Below are 25,888 nucleotides of genomic sequence, written 5' to 3'. Positions count from 1 at the left end.
GGAAGCACTGCATTATAAAGTTCCTCCAAGACTTCAGGCTATTGAAGGCTGGGAGGTGATATATAAGAAATCTACAGGGACACGATAAGCCAATGGAGAAAATCTGCAATATCTCAGAGTCCCACTGATATCTGACCAATTTGAGAAAACAAGGGAAGAAAATATCCCAAACAAACCTAGATAATATATCAATAAAACCCAATGACAGCACAGCAGAAGAAATGTCAGAAAGGGAGTTCAAAATGTACATAATTAAACAATAAGGAAAGCAAATGAGGAGATGAAAGAGCAAATGCAGGCATTGAAGGAAGAGATGAAAGAGCAAATGTAGGCATTAAATGATCGCACCAATCAACAGATAAAAGAGCAAATACGGGAAGCAAAAGATCATTTCAATAAAGAGTTAGAGATACTGTAAAAAACCCAGAAATTCTTGAAATGAAGGAAACAATAAACTCCATAGAAAAAGTTAAAAACTCCATAGAAAGCATAACCAATAGGATAGAACACCTGGAAGACAGAACATCAGACATTGAAGAAAAAATATTTAATTTTGAAAACAAAATTGACCAAACAGAGAAGATGGTAAGAAATCATGAACAGAATCTACAAGAATTATAGAATATCATGAAAAGGCCAAATTTAAGAATTATTGGGATTGAGGAAGGCTTAGAGAAACAAACCAATGGAATGAACAATCTATTCAATGAAATAATATCAGAAAATTTCCCAGATCTGAAGAATGAAATGGAAAACCAGGTACAAGAGGCTTATAGGACTCCAAATATACAAAATTACAACAGACCCACACCAAGGCACATTGTTATGAAAATACCTAACATACAAAATAAAGACAGAATTTTAAAGGCTGTGAGAGAAAAGAATCAAATTACATTCAGGGGGAAAACAATAAGAATATCAGCAGATTTTTCAATACAGACCCTAAAAGCTAGAAGGGCCTGGAGTAACATTTACCAAGCCGTGAAAAAAAAAACGGATGCCAACCAAGAATCTTATACCCAGCAAAACTTACCTTCAGATTTGACGACGAAATAAAATCCTTCCATGATAAACAAAAGCTAAAAGAATTTACAAAAAGAAAGCTGTCATTACAGAACATTCTCAGCAAAATATTCCATGAGGAAGAGATGAAAAACAATGATGTAAATCAGCAACGGGAGGAACTAGCCTAAAGGAATAGCCAAATAAAGGAGAAACCAAATCATGTCAAAAAACAAAAATGAGTCCAATGACTGGGAATACAAATCATATCACAATCATAACTATGAATATTAATGGCCTGAACTCATCAATCAAAAGACATAGACTGGCAGATTGGATTAAAAAGAAAAATCCAACAATATGCTGCCTGTAAGAGACTCATCTCATAGAAAGAGATACCCACAGACTAAAGGTGAAAGAATGGGAAAAAACATACCATGCACACGGACACAGCAAAAAAGCTGGATTATCCATCCTCATTTCAGATAATGTGGACTTTAAGCCAAAACTAGTCAGAAGGGATAAAGAAGGACATTGCATACTGTTTAAGGGAAGCATAAACCAGCAAGACATAACAATCATAAATATCTATGCCCTGAACATCGGCTAATCCATGTATGTCAATCAAATCCTTCTCAATTCCAGAAATCAAATAGACCACAACACAATAATACTAGGCGATTTTAACACACCTCTCTCACCACTGGATAGATCTTTCCAACAAAAATTGAATAAAAAAACCATAGATCTCAATAACACAATCAACAATTTAGACTTAACCGATATATATAGAATATACCATCCAACAAAGAGCGAATACACTTTCTTCTAAGCAGCACATGGATCCTTCTCTAAAATAGACCATATTTTATGCCACAAAGCTACTGTTAGCAAATACAAGAAGATAGAGATACTACCTCATATTCTTTTTTTAAATTTATTTTTATTGTAAACAAATGGGATATGTGTTGTTTCTCTGTTTGTACATGGAGTAACAGCATAATCATACATTTACATAGGGTGATGATGTCTGATTCATTCCATTATTTTTTCATTCCCCCAACCCCTCTCCCACCTCTCTTTTCCCTCTATACAGTCCTTTCTTCCTCCATTTCTGCCCCCCTCCCACCCCCCATTATGTGGTATCATCTGCTTATCAGTGAGATCATTCATCTTTTGGATTTTTGAGATTGGCTTATCTCAGCAGGATATTCTCCAATTTCATCCATTTGCCTGCAAATGCCATAATTTTATTATTTTTTACAGCTGAGTAATATTCATATATATATATATATATATATATATATATGACAGTTTCTTTATCCATTAATCAGTTGAAGGACATCTAGTTTGGTTCCACAGTCTGGCTATTGTGAATTGAGCAACTATGAACACTGATGTGGCTGTATCTCTGTAGTATGCTGATTTTAAGTCCTTTGGGTATAGGCCAAGGAGTTGGATAGCTGGGTCAAATGGTGGGTCCATTCCAAGTTTTCTAAGGAATCACCACACTGCTTTCCAGAGTGGCTGCACTAACTTGCAGCCCCACCAGCAATGTATGAGTGTACCTTTTTCCCCCACATCCTCTCTGACACCTATTGTTGATTGTATTCTTGATAATCGCCATTCTAATTGAGGTGAGATGGAATCGTAGGGTAGTTTTGATTTGCATTTCTCTTATAACTAAAGATGGTGAACATTTTTTCATATGTTTGCTGATTGCTTGTAGATCTTCTTCTGTGAAGCGTCTGTTCATATCCTTAGCCCATTTGTTGATTGGGTTATTTGTATTCTTGGTGTAGAGTTTTTTGAGTTCCCTATATATTCTGGAAATTAGTGCTCTATTTGAAGTATGAGTGGAAAAGATATTCTCCCACTCTGTAGGCTCTTTCTTCGCATTGCTGATAGTTTCCTTTGCTGAGAGAAAGCTATTTAGTTTGAATCTATCCCAGTTATTGATTCTTGCTTTTATTTCTTTTGCTATGGGAGTCCTGTTAAGGAAGTCTGATCCTAAGCAAATAAGTTGAAGATTTTGACCTACTTTTTCTTCTATAAGATGCAGGGTCTCTGGTCTGACTTCAAGATCCTTGATCCATTGTGAGTTGATTTTTGTGCAGGGTGAGAGATAGGGGTTTACTTTCATTCTGTTGCATGTGGATTTCCAGTTTTCCCAGCACCATTTGTTGAAGAGGCTATCTTTTCTCCATTGCATATTTTTGGCACCTTTGTCTAGTATTAGAAAATTGTATTTATTTGGTTTTGTGTCCATGTTCTCTATTCTGTACCATTGATCTACCTGTCTATTTTGGTGCCAATACCATGCCGTTTTTGGTACTATTGCTTTGTAGTATAGTTGAAGTTCTTACTACCTTGCATTCTATCAGATCATAATGGATCGAAATTAGAAATAAATGACAGAGTAAAAAATAGAAACTTCTCCAATACCAGGAGATCAAATAATACGTTATTATATGATGAATGGATAACAGAAGACATCAGGAGGGAAATAAAAAAGTTCTTAAAAGTAAGCAAGAACAAAGACACATCATATCAAATCTCTGGAACATTATGAAAGCAGTACTTAGTGGAAGATTTATTTCGTGGAGCGCATTCAACAAAAGAAGTAAAGATCAACAAATAAACAACTTAACACTACAGCTCAAAGTCCTAGAAAAAGAAGAACAGACTAACACCAAAAATAGTAGAAGACAGGAAATAGTTAAAATCAGATCTGAAATCAATGAAATTGAAACAAAAGAAACAATTGAAAAATTAACAAAATAAAGAGTTGGTTCTTTGAAAAAATAAATAAAATTGATAAACCCTTAAGCACACTAACAAAGAGAAAGAGAGAGAAAACTCAAATTACTAAAATTCGGAATGAACAAGGAAATATCACTACAGACACGAGTGAAATACAAAGCACAATTAGAAGCTATTTTGAAAATCTATACTCCAACAAATCTGAAAACCTCAAAGACATCAACAAGTTTTTAGAGACATATGAATTACCTAAACTGAACAAGAGAGGACCTACACAACTTAAATAAATCAATTTCAAGCAATGAAATAGAAAAGGTCATCAAATGCCTACTAACAAAAAAAAGTCTGGGACAGATGGGTTCTCAGCTGAGTTCTACAAAACCTTTAAAGAAGAGCTCATTCCAATACTCCTCAAAGTATTCCATGAAATTGAAGAGGAGGGAACCCTCCCAAACTCATTCTATGAAGCCAATATCACCCTGATACCTAAACCAGACAGAGACACATCGAGGAAAAAAATTTCAGACCAATATCCTTAATGAACATTGATGCAAAAATTCTGAACAAAATTTTAGCAAATCGCATCCAAAAATATATTAAAAAGATAGTGCACCACGATCAAGTGGGTTTTATCCCAGGGATGCAAGGTTGGTTCAACATCCAGAAATCAATAAATGTCATTCACCATATCAACAGACTTAAAGTTAAGAATCACATGATTATTTTGATAGATGCAGAAAAAGCATTCGATAAAATACAGCATCCCTTCATGCTCAATACACTGGAAAATATAGGGATAGTGGGAACATTCCTTAACATTGTAAAGGCCATCTACACTAAGCCCATGGCCAATATCATTATAAAAGGTGAAAAACTGAAAGTATTCCCCCAAAAAACTGGAACAAGGCAGGGATGCCCTCTTTCACCACTTCTTTTCAACATCGTCCTTGAAACTCTAGCCAGAGAAATTAGACAAACCAAAGAAATTAAAGGGATACAAATAGGAAAAGAAGAACTCAAACTATACCTGTTCGCTGATGACATGATTATATATTTAGAGGAACCCGGAAATTCCACCAGAAACCTTTTAGAACTCATAAGTGAATTCAGTAAAGTAGCAGGTTACAAGATCAATGCTCATAAATCCAATGCATTTTTATACATAAGCGATGAATCTTCAGAAAGAGAAGTTAGGAAAACTACCCCATTCACAATAGCCTCGAAAAAAATAAAATACTTGGGACTCAATCTCACAAAAGAGGTGAAAGACCTCCACAATGAGAACTACAGAACACGAAAGAAAGAAATGAAAGAAAATCTTAGAAGATGGAAAGATCTCCCATGTTCTTGGATAGGCAGAATTAATATTGTCAAAATGGCCATACTACCAAAAGTTCTATACAGATTCAATGCAATTCCAATTAGAATTCCAATGATGTACCTTACAGAAATAGAGCAAGCACTTATGAAATTCATCTGGAAGAATAAGAAACCCAGAATAGCTAAAGCAATCCTTAGCAGAAAGAGCGAAGCAAGGGGTATCGCAATACCAGACCTCCAACTCTACTACAAAGCAATAGTAACAAAAACAGCATGGTATTGTTACCAAAATAGAGAGGTAGATCAATGGTACAGAATAGAGGACATGGACACAAACCCAAGTAAATACAATTTTCTCATATTAGACAAAGGGGCCAAAAATATGCAATGGCTCACAACCATACTATTATGTAATCATTACTATGATCCTTATTTTCTAAACAAGTAAACATGAGGCACAGAGAGGGAAATTATAGAGCTCTCTTGCAATATAAATGGTGACTAAGAGGTTCCTGGTGTGTGGATAGAATGAAAGGGAGGATGGAAAACAATCAAATATAGACCTTTCTTTCCATTTGATATTTCCATGGCTTGTTAGACCTCTGTCTGGCCATCTCCTGCACACTGGGGAATTTTTCTAAGTACATACAAAAGTTAGTGGGAATGGTTCTCTTCCTAACAGACAAGAGGGTTTGATGAAGACTGCTGGGGGTCAGAGGAGTGCAAAGTGGGAGATTCCAGTTTTCCAATCACCGAATCTCATCTGAGCTCCAAACTGCAGTGTGTAAGGGAGAAAGATTACTGGGATCTCTCCCTCCTTAGGGCAAAAGGGAAACAGGAGACCAAGACGAAGCCACCATGGTGAGCAGCAAGCCATCACTGACCAGGTGCCTGGGACACAGAGCCAGGGACCCACAGACAGGCTGTTGAGCTCCACTAACATAAAATTAGAGGTGATAGGACACAGGATCCCTCAGTTTCCCCATCCAGAAACTGCAAACAACAGTCACTCCTCCCTGCTAGTGCTGGGGACTTTAAATGAGATGATATCTGGGAGATCTCTGGCAAGGGACTTGGCGCCAGTGGTTCCTATTACTATTGTTCTTGTGAAAACCTCAAGTCCCTGCTTGGGTCAAGTTCACAGAAGTGGGGACTTGCAGCATTCCGCCTGAACTTGGCACCAAACTCCTGCCACAGGAGGCTCTTCAGATGCCAAGAGACAGGCACTCAAGCATTTAGGGAAATGACCCAGCACACTGCCTGGTCCTTCAAGCTCAGGAAGTCCATCGTGTTCCTCACAGGAAGTGGTTATTGTGCTATCACCAAACCTGATGACACAAGCTATCGGGAGCCCAGGCCCAGGTCACTGTTGACTAGGAAAACAATGTAGAGAAAACATTGCTCTAGGTTTCAGAAGAGGCCACGCCAAGGACAAGGGGGCCTGGAAAGCAGAGCTTGTCGAACAAAGGAGAAAGAATTGAATGTATATCTCTTTGGAATCAGAATCCATGGATGGGACCTGTGACATCCCCGCAGTTCCTATTCATTCCATGCCCTGCTTCGATCTGTTGATTTCATGTCCAGGTCTCATATCCATCTTCCTCTGGGGCCCTGTCCATAGCTGAGCTGTTGCAGAGAGCACTCACTAGCAGTTCTGCTTCCTCCTGCCCCACCTCCAGCCCTATCATGGCTACTCAGTGTGTGTAACAGGAGGGGACCTCTTCCTAAAACACAGCCCTACCAGCATAGCCAGCGCTCCTGATTAAAACCTGTAACCTGGGTAGGAGCTGTACAAAGGCATGCATGAATTGAACCTGTGCTAGAACACCTTGTATCTGAAATCCAGGGAAACTATTTCAAACCCTGTGCTCTATGCCCACTGACTGAAGCAGGTAATCCTCAGAAATGTCAGTGGAGCCACAAGGAGAATCTAAAAAGTCAACACACAACAGAGACCATGTGGAATGTAGCCTTGGAATTACCTCTTTAAAAGCCCCAGTTCCTGCTGATGGCAGAATCAGTCTCTGGGAGAGGAGTCCCCTGTATTTCTTCTTTGCTAGCAAAGCAGTGAAACTTCTTTTCCTTTTTTCACAAAATAAAATAAAATAAAATAAAATAAAAAATAAAACATCAATACATATTGAGTATGGGTGATGGGCTATATATCATGACATCAAATCATGAAAACAACCCATGACATGATGTAAGACCTGTTATTATCCCCTTTTAAAATGGAGAGACCAAGGCCCAAACACTATGTGATATATCCAAGGGCATACTATTGGTAAGAACTGGGAAAGAATAAGTGTTCGAGAAGGAAGGAAGGAGAGACAGGAAAGCAGAATCAACTGTCTTGGGCACTTGGTTTCAGGAGCCAGTGTCCCTTTGCCTGGGAGCCTGTCTAACACAATCAAGAGCTCTTGCTTCTCAGGTGACCCAGCTCCCTATTCTTGGGGGCTTTGCTTCCAGCCTCTCTGACCTCTTCTATCTCTACTCCTAAGTCATACTTTCCATTGACTTCTGTGGGCTAACTTTCACAACCTCTGCACCCTTACCTGGGTCTTCCATCTTCTGTTTGAGATGTGGCTTTCCAACAAATAGCAGAGCTGGGGCATGCAGTGGTCAGCAATTAAGAGGCCTGGGTTTGACTCCTGACTTACAGGCCTGGGGCAGCTCCATGCCACCCTGGCCTCCCTTGCTCTCCAGAAATGTGGGCACTGAGTCAGATGCCCTTGATGTCCTCCAGTCTTGCCATCTGTCACGTAATCTACCCCCAAGTCAACAGGACTGAATGTCTGTGTCCCACATGCAGTGACAGCGGAAGTTACCCAAGTCTGCACGAGGCACACTCTGTTCATCAGACAGCTCAGTGCAGCTTTCATGGGGACACCTTGGTGACTGTGGAGGTTCCTTGTGGCCTGAGCTGCTGACACCCATCTGCCATGCTCCTACCAGGAATCTGGCACCTGGCCAGGTTCTTAGGCCAGCAGGAGTTAAGAGTCCAATTGCTCCAGGAGAAGTGCAGCATGAAGAGATCTGTCTAGAGAGTGAGTGGGCAGGGCCACAGCACATCCTGAGTTTGTTCAAGTGTTTTAGAGAGAGAAGATGTGTTTCTACCCCATTTATCTCAAACTAGCCTTACCTGTCCACTCGGATGTGCCTATGTAGACAGAATCTATAGGAAGTTCAGGAGAAAGTTGACCAATGTGTGCAGGCCCAAGAATTCTCTGCTCTTGGCTCCCTCCCAGGATAAATAGGAGGCAGGGAGATGGCTGGCCTGGGGCCACAGAATCTGAGTTCCAAGTCCAGCTCTACCACAAATGTCCAGAGGGCTGAGAGCAAGTACCACCTCTTCTCTGAGCCTTCATCCCCATTTCAGAGGGCAAGATGGAGAGAGAAGGTTGACATCCTTGATTCCCCACCACCACACTACCTGCGGTGGCCTCTGCAGGGCCTCCCTCCCTGGGGCCCTCTCCAGGCCTGCAGGCATTGAGAGCCCATCTCTTCCCATGAGCCCAGTTGCTTCAGCCCTCCCCAAGTGGAAAATCACAGAGGCCTGTCACCTGACTCTGCCTGGCTGATGGAAAGAGAGGCGGGCTGCTGAACTGATAGAATAGTTTTAATGAAGCCAGGCAGTCCTGCGGGAAAACAGCCCAGCTGCCAAGAAATCTTTACTTCAACATGGCTTCCCTGGAGGTGCCAGTCAACCCTCTGCTCTACTTCTGCAGAACCCTTTCCCTGTCCCCCAGGCCCACAGATCCAGTACACAGGGAGGCAGTGTCCCAAAGGCAGCAGAGGCACTGGCCTCTTTTATTTTTAAAGTTGGATCATTACTGAAATCCTGGAATTTCCAAGTCATAGGGAGAGGCTGAAGCCTCAAGGCCAGCCCTACACATACCACCCATGGAGGAACCTGGACAGCCCAATCTGTCCTTTTAAATGCTGTCCCAATAGGTCAGTTGGAGTCGTGGAGCTGGGATGCAGAGAGATGCCTGTCCACCTGCCCGTGTGCCACTCTCGCTGATACAGGGCAGATGCTCTGCTGTTACTCTCTTTTCTGCTGTGCTGTTTATTTTCTAAATGAGGGAAACAGGCAGGCTCTGTCAACAACCCCTTCATGAACAGAGCCACTCTTGGTTTCCAAGAGTTCGGAGGGTGCCCATTGATCAGTTATTCCAAACTCCTGACCCTCAGCCTTGGTCCCCTACCATCTCTGGCCCTTGCTGCCTCTAGGGTACAGCAGCATGTTGTGATAGACAGGGTTCCCAGGCCATCTCAGCTTTGCCATGGTGCTAGATGTGACCCTGAAATAGAATTTCTTCCTCTCTGAGCCTCAGTTTCCCCATCTGTACCATGGTCAACTGAGTTCAACAGTATTACTTGCACAGCCCTTGAAGATTTTATTTGTATTTTCATTCTAAATATGGTTTAGGCCAGAGATGACTATTCCTAACTCACAGGTGGCAAAGTGAGGCCCCTGCTCATCCCACCATAATCCAGGTCCTGGGCACCTCCCTATTTGCCCTACCCCACACCCTTCCCCAGCCTGGGCATCCACAGCTCTGGGATACACCCCTGCCCACTTGGCAATGAGGACTTTCTGTGGTTTCTGACCTGACCCCAGGCAGCCCCTCATCCATAAGGCTTTGACCTAACTCAAGTCCCAGTAGGGCTCTGCTCCCAGCCCTATTTACCTTCCAGTCCCTCAAGCAGAACTGGGGAGAACTGAGGAGGAGATACAGGTAGGAGGGCAGAGAAGGGCATCTTGACTCCTTGCCCACAGCCCACCTACAGAAAGAGGAGAGTCCTGACTGGGTCAGGGAGAGGGTCTCTGGGACCTTCGAGCTCACTCCATCCACCACATCTGCCTGAGTGCCCTTAGGCTCAACTAGAAAGTGCAGGGACTAAGCCAAGCTCCCATGCCTCCCTGTCACTAGGTATTAAAACTGTCCCCTCTCAGGTCTGCAAAGTTCAACGCATGACAGAGCATCCTGTGTGCTTGGCCTGGGGGTGACAGAGGTGAGGGATGCTGGAAGCAAGGGGGTACAAGCAGTACTCAGAATTATAGGGTCCCAAGAAAAGGTGACGGCAACTTCCATAGCATGAATCCTTCCCGGCTTCCAGGAGATGGCAGCCCTGACCTGCTGCTTGGCAAAGGTCTCTTCCAGGACAGCCAGGCAGCCTCCCCAGTAAGCCCCCAGATGACTCCTTCCCACTGGGCACACACACGCACACACACACACACACACACACAACCTTCCAAAAGAGCACAACTTTCACACATCACATAAGCCCAGTGGCAACTTCCCTCTTCCTCCCTGTGCACCCTCTTGGCCTACTGAGGCCCACTGTTCTGGACACACAGACATAAGCAGTCTGACTTTTGAGACTGCTAACCAAGCTAGCCCATCTCCCAGATCCCAGCAGATAGCGGGCCACATACCTGCAGCATCATTCTTCCCCAACAGAGCCCTGGTGGAACTGTCTAGTAGGTGCACCAACAGACACCTGTCAATAGATAGTGAGGCCTGGGTAAGTGCTTAGCAGGCACCAGACTGGCCAGCATGGGAGGCAGAAAAGAACATCCCTTCTCACAGTCTGGTAGGGTTTTCTTTATACCCAGAGCCCACCTTGCTTCCCCAAGCTGGATGGACTTCTGCCTTCCAAGCCCCAACTTTCTCTCTGGTGCAGAGAGTAGACCTCTGCATCCCTTAATGGGGAGGGGTAGTGGGCGACAAGGAATCTAGCCAGCCTTATGTCCTGGGAAAAATGGGTCCTTCCTACTTAAATGCTATATCATGACTGCTGGGAAGTGATCCATGACTTTCCCCAAGATGTCAATACTGAAGTTCAAAATCAACTCAGAAGGGGATTTGGGCTGAAATGAGTCATGGGACATCTCTCCCCTCAACTGGCTCCAAGACTGGCTGCAAACTGGCTCTAAGATGGTAGCCCTGGGCCCATCTGACAGCCAGGGCCCTATCCCACCCCCAGCCCCAGGTCACACCCTGTCCCTCCAAACACTACCAGGCCACCCCAGGCTAGGCTGTGTTTCTCCCTGCACTCAGGACTTTGCACATCCTTTCCTCTTTACTGGAATGCCATTTTGCCTCCCCTCCCTGTTTGTCTGGATAGTTCATTCATTTGTCCATGTGTTCATTCAACAAAAATCCCGAGGGCCTCTCTGGTGGACCAGGCACTGGACTACATGCCAGGGACACTCTGTAGAGTAGTCAACCCAGGAAGGGCCCTGTTCTCATGGGACTTGTGCTCTGCTGGAGAAAGGAGGCAGACATGGACAGGTAACAACACCGAGGAACAAGGACATGCTTGGTGGTGGGAGTCACTGGTGGGAGGGCCTAGGTTTATCCTAACTGGGGTGGTCAGAGAAGATGCATGGTCAGAGCAGCTGGCAGGCAGAGCCTCTGAGCACACAGGCCTGCTAACCTGGGAGTACTTGAGGGTGTTTGCCCAATAAGAGGGGAAGAAAATGAGGGGTGGGGACAAGAGTGTACAGGGATGTGTGTGATGGGGAATCTGAGGCTGTGTTCCTCCCTTGGCTACCACTAAGATTAAAGTGTGCCCCTGCAGGAAGCCTACACTCACCTTTACATCTGGTGAACCCTTAACAGCCTCCACGTCCCCGTTCACCGCCTGTCCTGTTCAATCATATGTGCCACTAGGGGAAGACCACATGGATATCCCTGCCAAATGCCTGGTAGGCGTGTTCTGCATGCAAATTAGAAGGAAGCCAGAGGACCCTCATGCATCAGATGCCACACCATCAGGAGTATTATTGGGCATTGAAGACTGTGTTGGTCTCCCCAGGAATGAACAGTGGGGTCTCTGTCCACAGCATGAAACCCACACATACAACTATCCCACTTTGCCCTTTCTCTTTCCACTACTATGGGAATCCGTGTCTCGAGTGCTTCATGGATGGCTGATGTACCAGGGGCGATGCAGGACAGAGGAGGTGCAGAGATGAAGAAATTACCACCCCTGCCCAGAGGGATACAGTGCCAAATAGTAGCAAAATATGATTAAGTGCAGAAATAGGAATGAGTGCAAGATTTTAGGGCCAGGGAATCCCATAGAGGTGGTATTTGAGTAGAACCCTGAGAGAATAGGGGCCTCATCACACCTATGGACTCTCCCAAGAGCCCCTTTCCAGTCCCCAGTGTGCAGGTTCTTACTTCAAAATCCATCCTGTAGCAAAATCAGATAGAGTCACAAAGATGTTCAAGGGCTCCTTCCTGCCCAGCAATTCCCTATTAACCCCTTTAGCACAGCACTAGTGTTCTCTGCCTGCCCCAGTCTTCTCCACCTGCCCCAGTCTTCTCCAGCCTCATCCCCCACCAACCTCCCTCCAGGTAACTCTCCTCCAGTCTCTCCCTCCTCGACATCCCTCTTTCTCTCTCCGCTCCTCCATGGTCTTTGCCCATGTGGTTCCTGCCCCATGCCTATGTGGGAAGACCTTTCCCATGCTTCCAAGTTCACTCTAAATGCCACCTCACTATGGAAAGTTCCAGAACCCACCATAGGACTTGGCATCCAGATATGCTGAAGCATCTAAGCACACTGTTCATGTGCTTCATGTGCTGCTGTGGGAAGACACCTCTCCTCCTTTGTCCCACCCAACCTTGCCTTCAAAGGAATGGTGTCCTTCACTCACCTGGGTCTGCCTTCATTGGAGCCTCGCCACACCCTGGCAGGCAGGGAGTTGCTAACAAAAGTTCACTGAATTGAACTGTAGAAAAACGGATTGGGGTGGGGAAGGGAGTGCCATGCCTATAACCAAATTTAATCATTTTTCTCTTTATTACTGCTGTACCCCCAAGCCTTCTCTACTTTTCTTTCCTAAACTCTCTTAGTGGGACTGGGTGCAGTGGCACACCCCTGTAATCCCAGTAGCTCAGGAGGCTGAGGAAGGAGGATCACAAGTTCAAAGCCAGCTTCAGCAACTTAGTGAGACCTTGTCCTTAAGTAAAAAAGTAAGAGCTGGGGATGTGGCTCCATGGCCCATGGGTTCAATCCCTGGTACTGAGAAAAACAAAAAGACAAAAAACAAACCCAAAAAACCTCCATAAACTCTCTTAGTGACTGGGTTCCCTGGTCTCTTACCCTTTGCCTCCTTTTACTTTTCTACACTTCCACCTGAGTCAGTAGCAGAGAGTTTGTCTGCCTCCCTCAGAAAACAACATGCACACCCTTCAAACACCTGACTTCTTATTATTGCTAAGGGCCTTCCTTCCAAAAGATGTTCTCTGGGTTCTAAAGGTCGGGAGGTGCTTTGCTTTGGGTTCAAACATGAGTGGTTTTCACCAGAAAATCTGCAAGTTATAGCACCTCCCAGAAGGCTTTGAATGCCAGGGCTTCCTGGCTCCATTCTTCACTCTGCATAGCCATGTACAGAAACATGCCCTTCCTGCATAGGATCCAATGATCCCCACCAGCCATTTCTGATGATTAAAACTCAGAGACTCCATTACATCTGAAGGAAGTGAAGCAGAATAAGCAAAGTCCTGCCTGTGCTGTTCAGAGGCCTGCCCCTGGCTTTCAACTGGATCAAAGCAGGCTGTCGGGTGCATGTCTCACAGGAGGAACTTCTGATGGGGGCATTGCTCTCTTCCTGCAGCTTAAAAGGGTGTGCTTAAAAAAGGGAAAAGAAAATCATGTGAGAACAGGTTTCCTCAGCCAGAATGACCTGGTAGGTAATCAGCCAGCTTCCAGGAAGGGAGCAAATGGTGACAGCACTGGAGTCCACTCATCCTCATCCAGTCCTTGGCCTGTTGTCCTTAGTTCTACAGTGGATTTTACCAATCCTCAGTCTTCAAAGGTATAGAATGGCAGAAAGAGAAAAAAAATTGCTTCAAAACAAGAGTGGAAGGAAGCATTCCCTATCATGATCTCAGAGGGTAGTTGAACAGATGTATCCACATGTGAAATTCCCAGGGCTGAACACTGAAGAGTGTGTGCACCTTACACACTTCAGTATTTATATTCCACACCTTGATAATATATATTATTTTTTTATCGCATTACAATTATGAATAATAGTGGAATTTGTTTTAACATAGTCACAAATGCATATAACACAGTTTTTTCCATTCAATCCCCAGGACTACCCCTTTTCCTCCCCCTCCCCTGCCCGCCAAGTCCCTTCCTCTACTCTATTGGTCTTCCTTCTATCCCTTCCTTCCTTCCTTCCTTCCTTCCTTCCTTCCTTCCTTTTTTCTTTCTTTCTTTCTTTCTTTCTTTCTTTCTTTCTTTCTTTCTTTCTTTTTCTTTGTTTCTTGTACTGAGATTGAACCCAGGGGTGCTTTACCCCTGAGCCACATCCCCAGCCCCTTTTATATTTTATTTAGAGACAGGGTCTTCTGAAGTTGTTGAGGCCCTCACTAAGTTGCGTGCACCTCCACTCCCAGCCCTTCTATTTATTTTTAAATTGATGCCTTATCATTATATATAAAATTGGAATACATTGTGGCATTTTCATGTGAGCACCCAGGATAATTTGGTCCATTTCATTCCCTCATTCTTCCTCTTTCCCTCTTCTTCTCCCTCCCCCTTGTTTATAAACTTTTAAAAAGAATGAACCTCTCCAGGCAGAGTGATACTCATATTTTGAACATGAATTGCCTCATGAAAATCTGCATAGGTTCTGGATAGACTTAAAAGAAAATGCAGGAAGGGCTCTCCTGCCCCTCCCCCACAACTTGCACCCAGAAGTGACCAGCCTTCCCATGAGGATTTCTCCAGGAGAGAATCTCAGGCAGTGGAAGAAGACATTCGCAGAGAGAAAAGAAGCCTATCCCTGCCTTCCTGAGTCAGGTGGGATGAAAGGAGCCCCCACCCTAGCCAGAAGGGAGCAACCATCACCCACCACCCCAGGCAGAGCAATCAGGGGGAACTCTGATGTGCACAGCAGAGGCACTAGCCACACCTACTGAGCTGCAGCGTACCCAGGTCATCATTCACCTTGTTTGACACCAGCAACTGATGTTTCCTGGAAAAAAGATAATGTCAGTGTGCTGGAGAATGAAAGTGAAATACAAACAGCATAGAAGACTGGAAATAATGCTGGATGGGGGTCCTGTAAAGGGTTCTTTCCAGCACTGGACACGACCATTCAGAGTGTGCCTTGAGCTGGTGGCTTCCTATCTCAGCACAGGCTCCATGTGGATGATACCAAATGACCCCCAAGGTGTCTGTCAATGCCATGTTCTCACAAAAAGGTACCCACACCTGTTAACACAGGACAGTAAACCACAGTTTGACACTTGCCAACACCGAATGCCAACACGTTTCACTGATGTCACTATGATACTGCAGGAAGAAACACATATAAAGAGATCAAGATCTTGTAATCATAACAAAGAATTTTTCATGTAATATTTATAAACTTTTTGTATGTTTTCTCTCCCAGTGTCCTTGTAAAGTCATCAGGTGCCACTGATAAAAGACCTCTGAAAGGTACCCACATGTTTAAAGGAACCTGTCCTGAATCTCTCTGTTACCTGATAATTTGCCCTGTGGTTCTGATTTGTAAATTCAAGGATATACACATTGCTTTCTTAACATGGTCTACCTCTATGGTTGCTCCCTCAGATTAATTTTTCCTCTTCCAAGCATCCATCTACATTAAAGGAAAAGAATTTTTTAAAGAATTTATTAAAAATAACGTTATGTTACTCTCTGAAAACCCATTCAGTATGTTTCAAAATGATGGCTCTTTTAACATGACATTGAAATATCTCTTCCTCCAACATCCATGCAGGTCAGATATGATTGAAGTAACAATCATAATCTTGCCACAGTGCACTCTATTGAACCGGTTTCCTCCTCAAGATGTATGAAGATTGTGAATGGAAGACCACAGAGGACATCCAGTCCTCAACCCTGAGTACGTGGCTGCTTTGGACTCCTGCTTTCTTGGGCTGGTTTTCACTCTGGTCACCTCCCTCCCAGGCAGCCCCATCCTCCCTCCACTAGACATCACCACTCATCCAAGCCATTTTCCTCCTTTCCAAACCCCAAATCCCCTGAGGCCAATACCTCCAGCATCCTACAGGTGCTCCTAACAGGGAGTGGTAGGAAGATGAGCTCAGAGAGGGCTTAAGGCATGGAGGGGTGTGGGGGAGGGGAGCCCACCACAATCTGGGAAGAACTGAACTGCAGATGACCGGAAGCTTCAGCACCCCACTTCTCCCAGCTCCACCTGCTCCCCTAAAAAAGACTGGGGACCTGAGCCCCCTGCCTGTCCCTTTAGCCACCATCTTATCTGCAAACTAAGGCAAGGTGCCATCCCCTTGCTATGCCTCAGTGTCCCTGTCAGAAAAGTGAGCGTGGTGGCAGCGGTACTACATGAGTGAGTATAGGCAGGGAACAGCCGGGGCATATTGCTCATGGACACCCGTGTACACCAGTGTCTCCCTGGAACCCACTGAAACTCTCAGCCCCTTCATCTCTCACAGGTTATTATCTTAATAACCTCTTTGCTGCTTTTCTGAACACCAGTGTGGCTCACCCCTCAGCCCCCCAGGGTTTCACATGTCCTCTTTCTCCAAAACAAGTCTGACCACAACACTGTCACCCGGCTGTAATTCTCCAAAGGTTCCCATTAATCACCACTGTCATGGTTAAGAATGGTAATTATATTTATTTAAAAAAAACACAATAAGAATGATCAGTCCCTTCTGTCTCCCTTCACTATTTTGGGCACTCTGCTAAGTGCTTTGCAAACCTTGAAATTCATCTGCTGCTCAGAACAGCTTTATGAAGCAGATATTTCAGAGTCTCAGAGAGGTTTAGTCATTTTCCCAGGATCACACAGCAGCAGAGGTGTAAACTCAAACAATGACTCTTAAGATAATGGTAGTAACTACCACACATACAGCTACCTTGTAAAATAAAACCTGGTCCATGAGGGTGTCCTCCAAGTCACTCCATGACTGGGTCATCTCCTGTCTGGTCTCATCGCCCTCTGGGCCATTGTACTTCACCTACTTTTCTTCTATGCAGAATATCTTCACCCAGTCTCCTATACCTTTTCATAAGCTGCTCAATTCATGTAGAATGCCTTTGACAAGCTCATACAAATCACCTAAAGCCCAGCTGGAATGTTCCCTTCTTCCTTCTCAATTCCAAATCATGCTGTGATTCATTTCTTCACTCACTCTCCCAGCACACAGGTGGCGTTATCAGGCAGGCTGACCTCCCCACCCAGAGGAGATCTGGATGTGTACAATGATCAGACATAAACTGCACAAAACATGGTATGGTAGGACTGGCCTCCAAGGACACCCACGTCTTCATCCCCAACATTCTGCAAATGTTGCATGGCAAAAGCAATCTTGCAAATAGGATTGTGGAGGATCTTGTGATGGGGAAGTCATCTTGGATTCTCCAGGAGGTACCTAGATAGTCCCAAGAGTCCATGTAAGACAAATGGAAGAAACTGTGACACAGAAGAGGAGGACACACGGTGGTAATAGCAGGACAGGAGAACTGTTCTTTTCAGGTGGAGGAACTGGCCACAGGAGAGGAGTACAGGTGGGTGCCAGAGGGTGAGAAGGCTCCAGAACAGCCAGCCCTGCCAACTTCTTGACTTTCACCTAGTAGAACTCATCTCAGACACCAACCATCTGAAACTGTGAGATAATGAATGCTCATGTAAAGCCACTGTATTTGGTAATCTTCAACAGTAGTGAGGAGAAAGTAAAACCCCTGGTAAGAACTGTCACCAAGGAGGAAGAAAGGATTCTCTTGGTCTCCTAGTTCCCAGGGGTCTAGCATGTAGTCAGCGCTCCATTAATGGGTGCTTAATGCCCAAGTGACACTCAGAAAGCTTGGTAACTTACACAGTTTCTCAAGACTCAAATCATGACTGAGCCAAGATTCAGACTGAGGTCACTGACTTTGAATACTCCACTTTGCTATCTCCTCCAATTTACAAGTCCTTCTCCTGCCTAGAAGCTTTCATGGGATAAAATGCAATTATCCCTAGTGTTTTCTGGAATCCTGAGGGCAGTCTGATGGCCCCAAGTCATGATGAACAGGGTGGGAATGCTGTACCCATGGCTAGGGAACAGTGGGGCCTCTCACTAATCACAAGACTTCCACCAAGAAGGTCATCCATCAGTGGTGGGGGCAGCTTAGAAGCTTCATGCCTGTTTCCCATAGACTTCCCCAGAGGAGCCTTCAAGTGACATTCACCTATGGAAATTGTTCTTATTGTTCTTTTCATGTGTCCCTTTGTGGTGTAAGCTTTGAGTTTAGAAGGTCAGTTTGAAAACATGATCTTACCTTTGAATGAACACTATTATGAACAACAATGACAAAAAAACAAAGGGTTCAAAATTCACTTTCAAAGTGTAAAGACAGCAGAGAGCCCAGAGACATGTGTAAAAATGTCCATCTAGAAAGTTCCCAGGGGCCAGGCAGCAGAAACCCTGCTCTGTCTGAGATCTCTGCTTCCTACTCTAGCTCCTCTCTGTGCTCCACAGTGAGGCCAGGACCAGGGCAGCATGATCAGGCCTACATAGGCTCAGGACTCGATTCTGGAGTGACTGAGTCTTTGACTAAATAAAAAATGCCACTCAGGGATGTGGGTTTTTGTCCTTGCTCTCCCCTACTCTACATGGCCTCGGGCAGGTCACTTACCTCTGTGGGCTTCACGCTGTTCATCTGTACCATGGGCAAAGTCTGAGGTCTCTACTTACCATGGAACAAAGAGGTTCTGAAGGACTGGCGAGCTCTAGTCATGGTCTTCTGGAAGGTATTTTGTGCCCTTGCTTCAGGACACACTCAGCAGGAGTCCACCAGCTCTTAACCCTTAGCATGACACAGACAGGAAGAAGAGCCCTGTTCCTCTGTTTCCTCTATGTTTGACATTGGGCATGTGGTTGGATTAATTATGGGTTACAAAAGAAAGTAGACTCCTTAGAATAAAGGTATTGATCACTTACTTTTTATCATACTCAATTCACTACCAGAACCCAGTGTCAAAGGAGTTCAAATGGACTCATGTGACCCAAGAATCTAGAATGTAGGAAATTAACATAAATTTTTACCAATTCAGTGACACCCCCAGTACACCTAACCAAAGCAATGTAAATTTTTTTAAAGTTCATTGAAAATGTGCTTAAAATAAAAACCCTTAAACACATGAGAAAATGATACACCATGAGTGAACACCAGCAGACAGCACCTGGGACCCTTGGGAACTCAGGAGGATGGAGCAATAATCTAGGACACACTGTAAGTTAGAGATTGGAGAAAATATTTTAAAAGAGAATGGAAATTATAAGAAACGGTGACACTATGAAGAAAGAACAAGCAACTTATGCAGTCATGCAATAATTAACTTATCTGTATATAATGATGGTGATTGATCACAAGTTGACTATTTAAAAAGATCCACAAGGTTGCTACTGAAGGAGAGAGGAAGAAGGGAGGAGAAAAGAAAAGATAGAGGAGAGTGCAAGAGACAGAGAACAGAAATGTTCTTCTCTATATAACATTGCCAACTACCAAATGTAGAAGGAAAAATAAAATTGGAAAGGTCACCATTTTATACCAATCTAATCATTTATGGAAAAAGATCATCAATGCATACCACTAGATGAAAGGTTTGAGGAGCAGGATATTTTGACCTGAAAGTAACAAATGACTTACTAAGTGCAATGGGGAAATCAACTTTATGACAATGGAGAGCTTGACATACACCACATTGTAAGTGATCCTACTGGGTAGCATCAAAAATAAACTGACATTAGAAGCTCCTGGTGTGATGTGATGGGAAGGAATCAGCACCACATGTTCATTCACTCTGCCCAGAAAGTGCTTAAGGTAAACCTAGGCAGGAAACAGACCTACAAATCTGAAATGTGCACATCCTTAAGACAAGAAGCCTATGCTGTTTGTGAAAAAAATAAAACTACTCGAGATTAAAATAGATAAGAGATGTTCATAAACTAAAACAATGGTTGAACCTTGAATGGATACTAGATTGAAAAAAATAAGTCCAAGAACTTATTTGGTTATGAGCTATGTGTTAGATGATGCTACTGAATCATTGTGAAATTTCTTGGGTGTGATAATGGTACTGTGACTGTATAGGAGAATGTTCTCATACACAGGAGACACATACTGATATAGTTGCAGGTGAAGGGGGTGGGGATATAGCTCAGTTGGTAGAGTGCTTATCTCACATGCATAAGCCCTGGGTTCAATACCCAACATCACACACACACACACAAAAAGTGAAATATTTGCAGGTGAAATGCTATGATACCTAAATTTCACTTCAAATGATTGTCAAAAATGTGTGTATATATAAATATATAAACACTGAAGCCCTATGTATATTTACAAGGAGTTACTGAAGGAAAGATAAAGAGGATGTTGGAAAGGACAAGGTTGAAAACACAGTTGCTAAGAGCTCTCCAGTCATGAATCCTCACAGAAACTTACTGAGCCTTAATGAGATATGTAAAAATAAACACACACCCACGCATGTCATATTAAAAGTACCAGAATTACCTAAGGGAATGAGAAAAATCTTAGCAAAAAGGTCGATTAAAACAATGACTTACATAGCAGACCTCAGTAGCAACAATAAAGACTGTAAAACAATGAAATAACAGTTTCAGAGCACTGAGGAAAAGTAAGTGTCAACTTAGAAATTCCGAGCTAACATATCATTAAAGGTAAGGACAGAGTGAAGACATATTTGGGCAAAGACAAAGGGAGTTAACCATCTTAGACCTTCACTGAATGAACTACGACAGGGCTTATTTCAGGAAGAAGGAAACTGAACTCAGAAGGAAAGCCTACAATAGGAGCAATGGTGAGAAAAGAAACTCTATACACTTCAGTAAACATTAATGATAACAGATAATAAAAACAACAGGAATAATTACAACAGCAACTGATCCTGACTGAAAATTTTAAAATAAATGCTAAAACCTTAAAAACATAATATACATTTTCCAAATTAGAAAAGAGAGGAAAAAATTCTTATTAGTTAATCACTAGAAAGTGCTGGTGGAAAAGAGTGTGGCAGTCCTTCAAAAGCTTGCCATTACCAGGAGAGGGAACTAAACTGACACTTCTCTAAAGAAGAAACACAAAAGGCCAACAAATAGGAAAAATGTTCAACATCTCTAGCAAATCAAGACTACACTAAGATTTCATCTCATTCCGGTCAGAATGGCAGTTAAAAAAAAAAAAAAAGAATACCTACTATAACTCGAGCCGGTGGCACACACCTGTAATGCCAGAGACTCAGGAAGCTGAGGCAGGGGAATCCAGAGTTCAAAGGTAGCCTTGGTAAAAGCGAGGCTCTAAGCAATTCAGTGAGACCCTGTCTCTAAATAAAATACAAAATAGGGCTGGGGAGCATACTCCATAGCTAAATATTCCTGAGTTCAATCCCCAGTACCCTAAAAACAAACAAACAAACAAACAAAAACAAAGAACAATAATAGATGCTGGTGACAATGTGGGAGGAAAGGTACACTCATACTGTTGGGAAAACTGCAAATTAGCGTAACCCTCTGGAAAGCAGTATGCAGATTCCTCAATAAAACTAGGAATGGACCTACCATATGACCCAGCTATCCCACTCCTCAGCATACATCTAAAATCAGCCTACTACAGTAATATAGTCACTTCAATGTTTATAATAGCACAATTCACAATAGCCAAATTATGGAACCAGCCCAACTGCCCATCAATGGAAGAATGGATTAAGAAAATGTGGTAAATATACATAGTGCAGTTTTACTCAGTCATAAAGAAGAATGAAATAATGGCATTTCCTGGTAAGTGGATGGAACTGGAGAATATCATGCTAAGTGAAATAAGTCAGACTCAGAAAATCAAAGGTCAAATATTTTCTCTCATCCGTGGAAGTTAGAGCAAAACAAAGAAAAAGCAGGGAGAGGAGGAGATTGGATAACATAAAAATATAAGAAAGGTCAGTGAAATAGAGGAAGGAGATCAAGAGGAAGAGAGGAGGGACTGGAAAGGGAAGGAAATGCAGAAGGAATTTAACAAAATCACTCATTGTGCACATCAAATATGCCACAGTGAATTCCACCTTTATGTATGGGTATCAAGCACTAATGAAAAATTAATAAATAGGCACAAGTCTGTGATGCCAGCAGCTCCAAAGGCTGAGGTAGGAAGATTATGAGTTCAAAGTCAGCTCAGCAAAAGCAAAGTTCTAAGCAACTCAGTGAGACCCTGTCTCTAAATAAAATACAAAATAGAACTGGGGATCTGGCTCAGTGGCTAAGTGTCCCTAAGTTGAATACCCAGTACGGTCCCCAAAATAAATAAATAAACAAATGAGTGAAAGGAAGATCAGTAGTCAAAGGAGAAGAGGGGGAGGGAGAATGGAAGAGAAAGTGGGAGCACCAGGAACTGAAATGTAGTAAATCAAATTCCATGCTTGTTTGATTTTGTCAAAATGAATCCAACTTGCTGGGCAGGGTGTTGCATGTCTGTAATCCCGGCAGTTCCAGAGGCTGAGGCAGGAGGATCAAAAGTTCAAAGCAAGCCTCAGCAATGGTGAGGTGCTAAAACAACTCAATGAGACTCTGTCTCTAAATAAAATACAAAATAGGCCTGGGAATGTGGCTCAGTAGCTGAGTGCCCATCAGTTCAATCCCCAGTAGCCCCCTCAAAAAAATGAGCCCAACTGCTATGTATGACTATAATGTTCTAATTTTAAAAAGTTATAAAAAAATACCATTACCACCTAACTCTGCTTTTGTACTGCTAGGTGTCTAGTCCCAAAGGTTTGAAAATTGGGACTCATAAAAAACACACACTGAGATGTTCATAGCAGCACAATTTGTGAGAGCCAGAAGATGGAACAACCCGCGTCTATCAATACATGAGTGGATAAACAAAATGTCATATATGCATACAATGGAGTACTATTTCTGCCACAAAAGGGAATGAAATAACTGATATTTGCTACAATGTGAATGAACTTGGAACACATTATGCTAAGGGAAAGAAGCCAGACACACAAGGTCACATATTGTATTACACAATTACATTTATGTGAAGCATCACAGACTGCTGGCTGCCAGGAGCTGAGGTCAGGTTTAGGGATGGACTGGCAAGACCCAGTGGAGAAGATGAAAATGTCTCAGAACGAGACAGAGGTAGCCATTACACAAAAGAATGAATGTACTAAATGCCTCACATGTTCCTTTTAAAATGGCCAATTCAAAAGAAAAAAAAAGCAAAAAGAAAATAAAGAAAAAGTGTGTCAAAATGGAAGTATAAGATGTAAGAGGACAAATAAATTCAAATATATAAGTAATTATAAGACAAATAAAATTTTTATTGGATACTCACTTTGACATAATTGTAAAAGCATGGAATGTAATCTGCTCTAATTCAGTCCCCACTATTTCCCTTCTCCCTCCCCTTCTCCTTCCCTCATTCCTTTATCTCTATTCTACTGATCTTTCTGATAATTACTTACAGTTTTTTTTTATTTGTGTCTTGTGGATGAACAAGATGGTGAGATTCACTCTGGTGTATTCATACATGTACACAGGGAAGTCAGATCAGATTCATTTCACTGTTCTGCCCTTATCCTATCCCTCATCCCTCCTCCTCAATCCCCTTCCTCTACTGCACTGATCTTTCTTCTATTTTGATGGAATTCACACACACACACACACACACACACACACACACAACTTTTTTTTTTCTTTCTGTTTTCCCTTTCTTTCTTTCACCTTGGACTAGCTTTTGTATACCAGAGAGAACATCAGACCTTTGCCTTTCAGAGTCTGGCTTATTTCCCTCAGCATGTAAATCTCCAGTTCCACCCATTTACCAGCAAATGCCATTATTTCATTCTTCTTTGTGGCTGAGTATTATCCCACTGTGTATATATACCACATTTTCTTTATCCATTCTTCTGTTGAAAGGCACCTTGGCAGGCTCCATAGCTTGACTCCTGTGAATTGTGCTGCTATAAACATCAATTAATTTTGCATTTAAAAGACTAAGATGCTCAAATGAGATTTTTTGCTTCAAATTAGTTCTGTGCTTTTTCAAGAGATCCATGACACAAAACCATAGTAGCAAAGTCTGGGGAAGAAATACACCACTTATACACAAGCCACTTAAAAGCAACTGTAGCTGAATATTAAATTATTTAGATTTAAATATTCAGATTAAAATATTTTGGAATTAAAACATTATTATTGATAAATCTACTGATTGCAGAAAAACAAAAGGAAAAATTCAATAGGAAAATTTAGCCATCACGAACCTCCATGCTCCTAAGAGCAGAATCTTAAAACATATAACCAAAAAGTTAGAATGAAACTGTCCAATCCTCGAACATGATAGGAAATTTTAGCATGTCTCTGTCAGAAACTAATAGATCAAGTAGAAAAAGACATGAATAAGAATAAAAATGATGCTTTAATGTCTATTTTAAGGTTAGCTTTCTCCCTGCACATTATTGTACACGGTAATGCATTTTGAAGGAAAATCAATAAAAATGCTTAGGAGTTTTTTTTAAAAAAAGAATAAAGAAATAAGAATAAAGAATAAAGAAAATAAGCTAGATCCAATATACGTGACTGTTAAATAATACATATTCTTGACAAGAACACATAACATACTTATGAAAGGTGGTCATATAGCAACCCACAAATCATGTCTGAAAAAATTTTCAACTACATGTTTGATTGCAAAGAAATTTTTAAAAATTTGGCAATAAAGACAGAGATCCTCTACACTGCTCCCCAAAGAACCTACATATCAGTAAATGTTAAGAAATAAATAGCAGAAATTGGAAAACATTTCAAAATGATGGGCATTAAAAACACAACTTATGAAATCCTGTGGGAGGCAATTGAGGTAGTACATGGTAACACACAGCACAGAGATGCCTGTTATTGTAGAGAGTGAAAAGTGAGGAGCAAGGCTTCCCAATCCAAAGATAGCAGGGCAAACCAAGAGAATAAAAAGGAAGGAAAACTAAATGCAAGATAAAAAGTTAATCTAATAATAAATAGATTAGGCAATCCTCAGAACTTGTTGTTTGAAGAGTCTAATAAAGAACAAAGCTTTGACAAAATTGATTATGAGAAAAGGAAAGTACAGTTAACAATGTGAAGAGTACAAGGGAAGAATAGAACCAAACATTAAAAGTAGAATGTCTTTGGTAAGAAGAGAAGAGTAGGAATGAGATAAAAATGATACACTTGAAAATCAACAAACTGGACTGTTTTCTAGAAGGATCACAGAGTCAATTCAAGAACATACAGAAAATCTGAAACTATCTGTACTCATTTTCAAAAGTCATTGCTGGACCTGGTGGCACACACCTGTGGTTCCAGCTACTTAGGAGGAGGCTGCAGTGGGGGCATCACCTGAGCCCTTGAATTTGAGACCAGCCTGGGCAACACAGTGAGACCTTTTCTCAAAAAAGTTAAAGTAAACAAAAGAAATCTGCACTTGTTTAAAAAATCATTAATTCAAAATTCACCCCCATTTCCCACACTAACACATGCAATATACACACAGTCTTACTGATATGTTTCACCAAGGAGAGGAAGGTCTCCTCAATTTGCATTCTGCATGTAGTGCATGTGGATGTTGGAACCCAGCAGCACCAGGACACCTGCCCACAGGGGAGGCAAGGTTCAGCTTCTTTGCACATAAGTTTTCTGACACTCATGAGAACCAAATGAATTAATATATCAAGTACATGCAGAGAATAGTGCTCAACTCACAGTAATTGCTACATGTC

This window comes from Sciurus carolinensis, chromosome 18 (assembly GCF_902686445.1).
Source record: "Sciurus carolinensis chromosome 18, mSciCar1.2, whole genome shotgun sequence".
NCBI lineage: Eukaryota > Metazoa > Chordata > Mammalia > Rodentia > Sciuridae > Sciurus > Sciurus carolinensis.
The sequence above is the reverse complement of the archived record's forward strand: the minus strand, read 5'-3'. Positions refer to the sequence as shown.